Consider the following 9,575-nt stretch of genomic DNA (forward strand, 5'->3'; position numbering starts at 1 on the left):
GCAGAAATAGAGCTGCAGACCAGGATTCAGGTGCACACGGCTTAGGGAGGGAAGCAGGAGGGGGCAGGGAGCGAGCTGAGCAGTGTCAGGTGGAATCAGCTTCTGCCTGATCCCATGGGGCACTCTGAAGTAGGAATAGTGCCAGAGTTAGCCTCACCTTGTGACAAGCGGACTGAGCTCTTGTGCTTCCGTGTCTGTAGGCCATTAGCTGCCCTCAGCCAGGAGGCTGAGCCTCCCAACCTCCCAGGTGTCTCCAGGTGTGGCAGCTTCCATTTCCGTTTCCAAGGCAATGCTCCTCTGCAGTGAGATTAACTGCAGCACCTGCAGCAGCTGGGGATGGGTGCACCTGCTGGGCAGGTGGACCTGGGCATAGTGCCTGCGGTACCCATGATACTGTCTCTTCAGGTTCAGGCTGAAGAGACATGCGGTATAAATATGTTGTTAGCTTCTGTTCAGGATGCCTTGCAGAGTGTCTGTTGGGAGATGAGGTCTCCTTAGGGACAGCTCTGCCCCTCTTCATTCCTCCTTAAGGAGTGATATGACTGTCAGGGTGTGGGTGGGGACAGCTCTTACTGTGCCTTGGTAGTGGTAGAGAGAGGAGACTTTGAATACCAGTGGAGTCTGCAGGACGATGGCCTGATCCTTGTGGTCCTGTCACTGCTCTCTGGTCTGGGGCACCCAGCCCTTCCTGGTCTGTTGTGCCCAGCCCCTCCTGGTCTGTTAGGGATATCTTGATCCTCACTGCTGGCTGCAGCCTGTGGCCTGAGGGGACCTCTTCATCCTGAGTCCAGGCTTTGGCTTACCCATCAGTCCTTAAAGAATCTTCTGCCCCATCTTGCCCTGGATACATGAATTGCTGCACAATTTCAAGGACATCTCCTTGGGCTTCATCCACCCAGCCACTGTTCACTGATGAGCCTCTTCCCCAAACACTTTAGAAGTGGCCCTGCTCTTGACATCTCCTCCTGAGCCCAGGGATATAGGCCAAGTCTCCCAGGCATGGTTCCTGTGCCTCACCAACATTCCAGAACCTCCCCTCTGCAACCTACCATGTCTGCCTTCACCTGCCACTTCCAGATTTGTGTCCCAGAGAGGTTCACAAGCCCCCTGCTGCCGTTACCTGCTTCCCACATATTCATCCTTTCTCTTTCACCTTCCCCGAGAGGGTGGTATTTAAAAGGGGCGGGCTTTCCCTTTATTTCTAGAGTTCATGAGGCAGGAAAATTAGACCTTCCGAGGAGTCTCCTTTTCCTTCCCAGGATGACACTGCTTTCCCCTTCTCTTTGGGACTGTCATGATAAAGCGGGGAGGAACCAAAATGCTCTACTCACAAGGAGCTGTAAATTAAGAGGTTTAAAAATATATCTATTATCGTACACCGTGTTCATTGCATCATTATTCACGGTAGCCACATCCAAGGGTCCAGGATGGATAAGCAAAATGTTACCTGCCCTCCACATCTCTGGGTTCTTTACCCCAAGATTCAAAAATATATTTTTTAAATTCATTGAATCCCACTATTATGTATAATTATAAGGCACCAATAAAAATAAAGTATGAACAAAAGATTTTAAAATTAATCTATACTGAGCATGCACAGATTTTTATCCTTGTCAATATTCCCTAAACAATATAGCATGGCAACTATTTACACAATACTGATATTATATTAGGTACTAAAAGCAATGTAGAGATGATTTAAATATATAGGGGACTTGGGCATTCATGGATTTTGGTATCCATGATAGTGGTCCTAGAACTGACAGATAGACAACTCTGTGTGTGTGTGTGTGTGTGTGTAGACACACAACACTAGAATATTATTCAGCCTTAAAAAGGAAATAAATTGGCCTGGTGATATACATCTAGCAAATGTGAGACCCTGGGTTCAATTCCAGAAAAAAAAAGCGGGGTGGGGAGAGAGAGATCTGTCATATGTTATATAGCATGGGTGAACCTTGGGGACTTTACACTAAGTGAACTAAGCTAATCAAAAAAAGGCAAATACTGTGTACTTACACATAGGAGGTACTCAAAATAAGCAGATACAGGGACACAGAATGTGTTAGAGGCTAGGGGAAGGGGAAGAAGGGAGTTGTTTACTGGGTATGAAAAAATTCTGGAGATTGGTATACAATGTGAGTATAATTAACACTACTGAACTTAAAAATGGTCATAATGATAAATTTTATGTTGCACATATTACCACAGTTTGAAAAATGAAAAATAAATAGTAAACAAAAACATATCTGCTACAAATTCTGATGTCTTGTCCATAGAGGATAAAACCATGCATTTATCCACTCTTTATATGACTTCTTAGATTAGTTCCTGATCATTTGCAGAGAACAGGACCCATAGGAGAGAGAGAATATTTTCCTGAAGAAAAGATGCAACCAGAAATAGTCCCAGCTAGAACCACTCTCCAGACACAGGACATCCAACTAAATGGGTCTTTTCAGAAAAAGGACAATTTCAGACATGTGTTGCTTAAGGATGGGAGCACTTTCTGAGAAGTGCTCTGTTAGGACATTTCATGATTGTGTTGAATGTCCTAGATTGTGCTTGCACTCACCTAGATGGCCTATGTCAATCACATGATGTGGCTCTCAATGCAATCAAGAGATGGAATAAAAGAGATATTTTTAGGTGCTGTGGGCATAGCAGTGTATGTTAGCTTTACATTTCTACAACAAAATGCCCGAGGCAGCCCACTTTATAAGAGAAGTGGTTTAGTTAGTTCACAGTTTCAAAGACTGAAGGTCCAAACAGCATGGCACAGGCTCTGGCTCTGGCTCTGGCATGGGGCCCATGACTGATGGAAGAGGGAGGAGCACATGCAGAGGAAGGATCACATGGAGATTCAGAAAGCAGGGAGAACTAGGTGAAGCTAAACTCAAGACTTTGATAACAACCCTCTCTTGAAAACTGCCAAAGATCCTGTAAGAAGTACCTTTTGAGGAAAAACCTCCCAACTTGCCCTCTCCTAACAATGCCATCTTGAGACCCAAGTCATCAATCACAGCAGACCCTGGGGGGACACTCAAACCACACCCAAACCATAGCACCACATACAATATGATTTTACAGCAAACTTTTTTAAAAGTAAAAATCTACTCTAAAATATAATGAAAAGCATAGTATGGTAAATACATAAACCAGTAACAGTGGTATATAATCATTATCAAGGATTATGTACTATACATAATTGTATGTGATATACTTTTCTATGACTGGCAGCACCACAGGGTCACCACAAACACATGAGTAATGCATTGCTCTATGACAATATGACAGCTGGGATGACACTACTAGGTGATAGGAATTATTCTGCTCCATTGTAACTTTACAATTAGACGAGTCATATATACTGTCCATCATTGACCAAAACAGCCTTATGCAGTGTGCATAACTGTATAGCTGATATTTTGAAAGGGAGCTGGGAAACTTAGAATTATGGGACAAGAGTAAGTGAGGTATGCACAGTTTGGAGGACAAGTAACCCCTTTTTCATTACAAGTTCTCTGGTACAGGTTATCAGGCTCAGTGATCTTGGTATAAGTCCATGAAAACTTTCTCAAAAATGCTGGGGAGAGAAGTTTTAAGGAGTTCAGATCCTTTTCTCTTTAATTCTAGAAAAGTAAAAGGTACCTATTCTGCGCATCCCAGACATTCCCAGTGGAGTCTGGCTCAACACCCAGTAAACAAACCCATTAATATTCCTGCGGTGAAATGTGTAAATATTCACACTAAATGGGATAATAAAGACTATAAATAGTCTTATGTCAGTGCAGGCCAGGTTTGGCTGCTCAATAAGTACCCCTTGCCAAAAGAAAAACAAAAGCAAAAATCTTCTGGGTTTTAGAGCTTTTTGGATATTAAAATGGTAGAATAGGGATTGTGTGCTTATATGAATTTGGTGCCATCTACAAACTGTAAACTAATAAAGAGACAAAATGTTGGAAGGAACAAGGAGGATGAGTTCTGATATATCCAGCACTCTGATTTTATAAATATGAAACAGAGGTGGCTGTCTCAAGGTCCCTGAGCTGGTCATGGGCAGAGCTGAGATCAGACTTGGGTCTCCTATCCCAACCCAACCACCAGGTCAGGAATCAGCGGTGACATTCAGATCCAGTTTGCCTTAAAGGAGAGTTGGAGTCCATGAACGTGGCCCACGCTCTCCTTCCTGGTTTCCTGAAGAGGTGAACTCCTGCCTCTGGAATGTCTTTTGTGTAGCTGGTTTTGGTATATCCTATGATGGACTGCTCAAATATTCTCTGGTAGAGGAATCTGCAGAAGGCCCTTTCTACTGACTCATAGACTTAACTCCAGGCCTTGCCTATAGACAAATCTCAGTGAAGTTCTGGGGACCACTGCATTTATTTGGTTATCACTTAACAATCAAAAGAAAGATCTAGAATGAAAGGATTATGTGCAAGCCAACCAAGAACAGAGGAATAAGATCTTGTTTTCCATTGTAGAAACAGAACAAAGGGTGGGGAAGGGAAATGTTACCTTTATTTTTGAAAGATGAGCACTCATGGTCATTGAAAAATGATTTCTTCTGTTCCTGAGGTCTAAGCCGTAGGACTGATCCTATCCAAGGTCTCTGATGGAATATGGATGCTTTGTGTCTGGCACAGAGCTCGAGCATTAAAGTAGGTAATCCATAAACCCTTGTTGAATGAATGAGTAAATGAATGAATATGGGGGTTGTCTATTTAAAGCTCTTCAGTATAAATGATGCGATTCCAACTTAAACTGAAGCAAGAAAAAAAAATATGCCTATTTTGTTTATTTTGTCTAATATCATTGAAAACATCCAAGGATAGATGCCTTCAGGCATGGCTAGATCAGGCATGCAAATTATTATGGATCCCTTTCCTTCTCTCAGAGCTGCTTTCCTCTGTGTTGACTTCCTTCTCAGATGGGTTCTCCACAGTCAGTGGCCAAGATGGCCAACCACAGGCTCAGAGCCCACCAGCTAAACAATCCTTATAAAGAAAGTAACTTATATGTCCTGAGAAGGTGAGGCATAGTCTCATATCCATAGCCCCAGGATACCATGGTGAGGACAGTGTACCCTGAAAGGTAGTTTTTGAGTTGACTATATGAAGTGGAGTCCTTCCCAAGCTCTTTAGACCCTCAAAGAAAGACATGTCTCCTAATGTAGGAATTCAGCCTTGCAGTGTCTCTTCAGATCCTTAACAGCTTAAGGGAAGGTGGCTCCTAGGAGTTGGACCTCAATGTCATAGGAACATTATGACCCTTCTTTTTGTTGTTGTTCTTGTTTTTTTCTTCTCCGTGCAAGACTGCTTATTTGAAGGAAGCAACTATAGCTTTGAAGAATGAGGACAGAGATACAGAAAGCCAGGAAGTAGTATGGACAGGTCACTGGGCAGTATTCCCTCAGATCCTAACCAAGTGAGAAGTGTGCCTGTGTCCCCGCTCCATCCAGGCCCGACTCCATCAGTAGGACTTCCCATCTGCATCACGCTGGAGACCAAGCGCCCACAGACCTCTGCAGGGACAGCCCTGAGATGGTTCTCTTCCTGGCTCCTTTTCCTTTCTTGATGCTACAAGACTGCCATATTTGGTGGGCATAAGGGTGGATCTTGAATGTCCCCATAAAACTGCTTGGTTTATGAGATATATTCTTTGTATCTTTGAGGCTTTGACTATATATATAATATGGCTTTTAAAAAAAAAGGTGTGACTATTTTAAGTATATTATTTAGTTAGTTTGGGTTTTTCCTTTTTTCTACTGGGGATATAATGGGCTACATCCCCAGTACCCCACCCCAACATTTTTTTTTTTTTTGAGACAAGATCTTGCTAAGTTGCTGAGGCTGGCTTCAAACTTGCTATCCTCCTGCTATTAAGATTTTTTTTTTAAGAGAGAGAGAATTTTTTTAAGATTTATTTTTTAGTTTTCGGTGGACACAACATCTTTATTTTGTTTTTATGTGGTGCTGAGGATCGAACCCAGCACCCCGCTCATGCCAGGCGAGCGTGCTACCACTTGAGCCACATCCCTAGCCCAAGTTTTAAAATTAGAATTAAGATAGAGAAAATTGTAGGCTCTGGGCAAAATAAGCAAATATTAGAAGGTGAGGGAGGTGTTAATCCATGCTAGTTTTTCTATATGATCATCATGTGTTGATAAATAAAAAGGGAAATAGGGTGTTTACAAATTACTTTTTTCATAAAGGTAGAAATATACCAATTTTGAAAGGTATACTTTTCCCCTTGGCATTACATTTCACAAGAAGTATACCATGAAGACTATTTTATAGAACAAAATGTGTATAGTAGCATTCTCAACTACCTCACTACATATGTAGATTTCCCCCTCTGTGATATTCCTTGCAATCATCTTCAATAAAGGGCAAGGGTAAAACATGAAGGAATTAACTTCTCAATTCTCGTACTATATGTGCCCAAATATAAAGCAAACATAAACATACAATAATCCCTCATTTTCTCAGAGTGAAAATCCCACCAAAATGTTTTTTGGCTGTTTGAATATATAAATTTTTAGGACTATAGATAAAATAGTCTGACTTTTAAGGAATTGATAGAATGTTCATACATATACTATTTGATTTCATAACTTGATTACATGCATTTCAAATCACAGATTGCAGAAAATATTTAGAAATATTGCACTTTTTTTGTTCACATTTCAACAAAACAATAGTATTCTAATAAGAGGCACTTTTTGTGGCATCTTATACAATCTCTAGAGAATAAAAACTTCACTTCTAGCTAATGGTGGTTGTGGAAAGACGTCATGAATTTCTGTATAAAGCCCCCCACCCCCAACTCCCACTGGAAATTGTATCCTAAGCTCCAAATACTTGTTTGCATGACATCTGAGCAGCATCCTCACCCCCATTCCATTTATCTGAAATGGGTGTATTTGTGCTCACCTTCTCATAAAGACTTAGCATGGAGCTTTTTTAGATGACTTTTTAAAATATATTTTTGTTGTTGTAGATGGACACAATACCTTTATTTTAGTTATTTATTTTTATGTGGTGCTGAGGATCAAACCCAGTGCTTTACACGTGTTAAGCAAGTGTTCTAGCAATGCACTACAATCCCTGCCCCTTAAATGACCTTTAAAGGATGTCAAACATTTGTGGTGGAGACCTCATTGCTTTGGGAATTGTGATTAAATTCCATTGACTCCTTGATTCCTTATCTAATCAGGTGATTCTCTAAGCATCTAAAGCCAGAATCAATGGAGGTCATTTCTAGCCAAAGTATCCTCCCTAAACATTTTGAGGTTCAGAATAAAGTAACTGAGAGAATACCCCATTACATGGGAATCTTTTACCTGGTGGGCTTATATTGTATCTGCAGTGATTCTGTCACATAGTGGCTGAGTGTTCAATCTGACAATGCAAACCAACCCTGAAGGTCACCCAGGAAATACTGCATGCTTTAGAACAGGGATACTCCACCCTGGGAACTTTGATCAGACATAGTCCTGGAGCAGGATAAATTAAGCAATTAAATTCTTGGGGCTTGATTTTCTGATAGGTGCAATGAGGAGGTTAGGCTAGATCCGAGATGGGCTTTGGGAAAGCACAAGAGGTGATTGGGATGGTGACCTCACCTGATTCCCTAGTCAATAGAATAGTTTTCCTCTTTGATTTGTTTGATATAAATGGATTCCAAGTAAAATTCCCTTTGAAATAAATAAGTCTTTTTTAATTACCAAAAAATGGAAGCAGTTTATTGAGGTCTGACTGCTTAGAAGTTTTCTGACTTCAAAGCCATTGGGGGGGTAATCATTAAGTCTTCTTATTGACAGCTAATGGGGATCTTATGTGCCTTGCAATTCTGGGGAGCTAGACACAGCCCAGGAGTCGGGGAATATATGCCATATGGTGACACAGACCTGCAGATCCTGCCATAAAATCTCACATAGCTAGAATTCGATCATCCCAGCAAACCTAGCATCGAATTTCATAAGAAAGAGGCAAATGACAGGGAAGCATTGATTCCCAAACTGTTCACCATATTAGAAATAACTAAGGGAATATTTAAAAATTCCAATGTCTAGGTCTTACCACATGCCAATCAAATCAAAGTCTGGAGGAAGGACCCAAGCATCAGAAATTTGTGAATCTTCCCCACGCGACTCTAATGCGCTGTCAATTTTAAGCCAAAATGCAAAACAGTATGGTGACTCCTCAGAAAATTAAAAATAGAATTACCATATGATGCAGCAATCCCACTTCTGGCTAAATATCCAAATGAATTGAAAGCAGAGTCTTGAAGAGATATTTATACACCCATGTTCATGGCAGCATTATTCACAATAGCCAAAAGTTGGGAGCAACCCAAGTGTCTGTTAGCAGATGAAAAATAAGCAAAATATGGTATAGACACACAATGGAATATTATTCAGCCTTAAAAAGGGAAGAGATTCTGATACATGCTACAGTGTGCATGAACCGTAGGGACGCTGTGCAAAATGAAATCAGACAAAGGAATGATTTTTGTGTGTGTGTGTGTGTTGCTGAGGATTAAACCTGGTGTTTTGCAAATGTTAGGCAGGTATTCTAATACTGAGCTACATTCCATCTCCAAAGAAAAAAAATATAAGATTCCATTTACATGACATATCTACGGTAGTCAAATTCATAGATATGGAAAGTAGAAGGGTAGATTTAAGGGCTGGGGAAGGAAGAGATGGGAAGATAGTACTTAATGGTATGGAGTTTCCATTTTGCAAGATGAAAGAGTTCATGAGACCATTTGCACAACGATGTGAATGCATTTAACACTACTAAACTGTGCACCTAAAAATAGTTAAGATGGTAAAGTGTATGTTTTACTATAATTAATAAGTAATATAAAAGGAGTAAGTGGTATCATGCAGTGACTTGCTAGTCAAGGTAGGATCACTGGACCTACAAGCATCTCCACAGAGCTAGATAGAAATGCATCATATGAGTCCCGCCTCAGGTCGCTGGGTCAGGACCTTCATGTTTTAACAAGAACCCCTGAGGAGCTCCCTTCACACACTAAGCTTTGAGAAGCCCTAGTTGTAATGAACTGAATATTAGACCAGAGTTGAGAAGACGTAGCAGACACTGTTATCCTACCCAGAATCCGTTTTCCTACTTCCTTCCTTTCAGAATCCCACATTCCCTGAGTAGCTTAAAGGGTTGCCCATTCAGCCCTCCATGGTGGTCCCACTCCCCTGGGTTATGCCTGGTCATATTACCTGCTTCTGGCCACTGAAACTAAGGAAGATTCTGGAGAGTTTTTTTTCAGGGGGAGGTTGCTTCCCATTAAGGGCACCCAAGAAGAAATGGCATTTCCTTTCCCTTTAGATATTTTCATGTTCAGATGGGATCTGAGCAAATTCTGTCAGTATCTTGGACCTGGGGAGCAGCTAGCCTCGCCCTTGATAACACAGAGCCACAGACTCAAAAAATCCTGGGTCTGTGTCATCAAAAGATTTCTAGTTATGTGAGATGTACTCACTGTTTAATATAATCTGAGTCTGAATTTTTTATTACTTGTGGCCTAAGGTCTTTCAACTTCAACAC

The sequence above is a fragment of the Marmota marmota genome, unplaced genomic scaffold (assembly GCF_001458135.2).
Source record: "Marmota marmota marmota unplaced genomic scaffold, marMar, whole genome shotgun sequence".
Taxonomy (NCBI): Eukaryota; Metazoa; Chordata; class Mammalia; order Rodentia; family Sciuridae; genus Marmota; species Marmota marmota.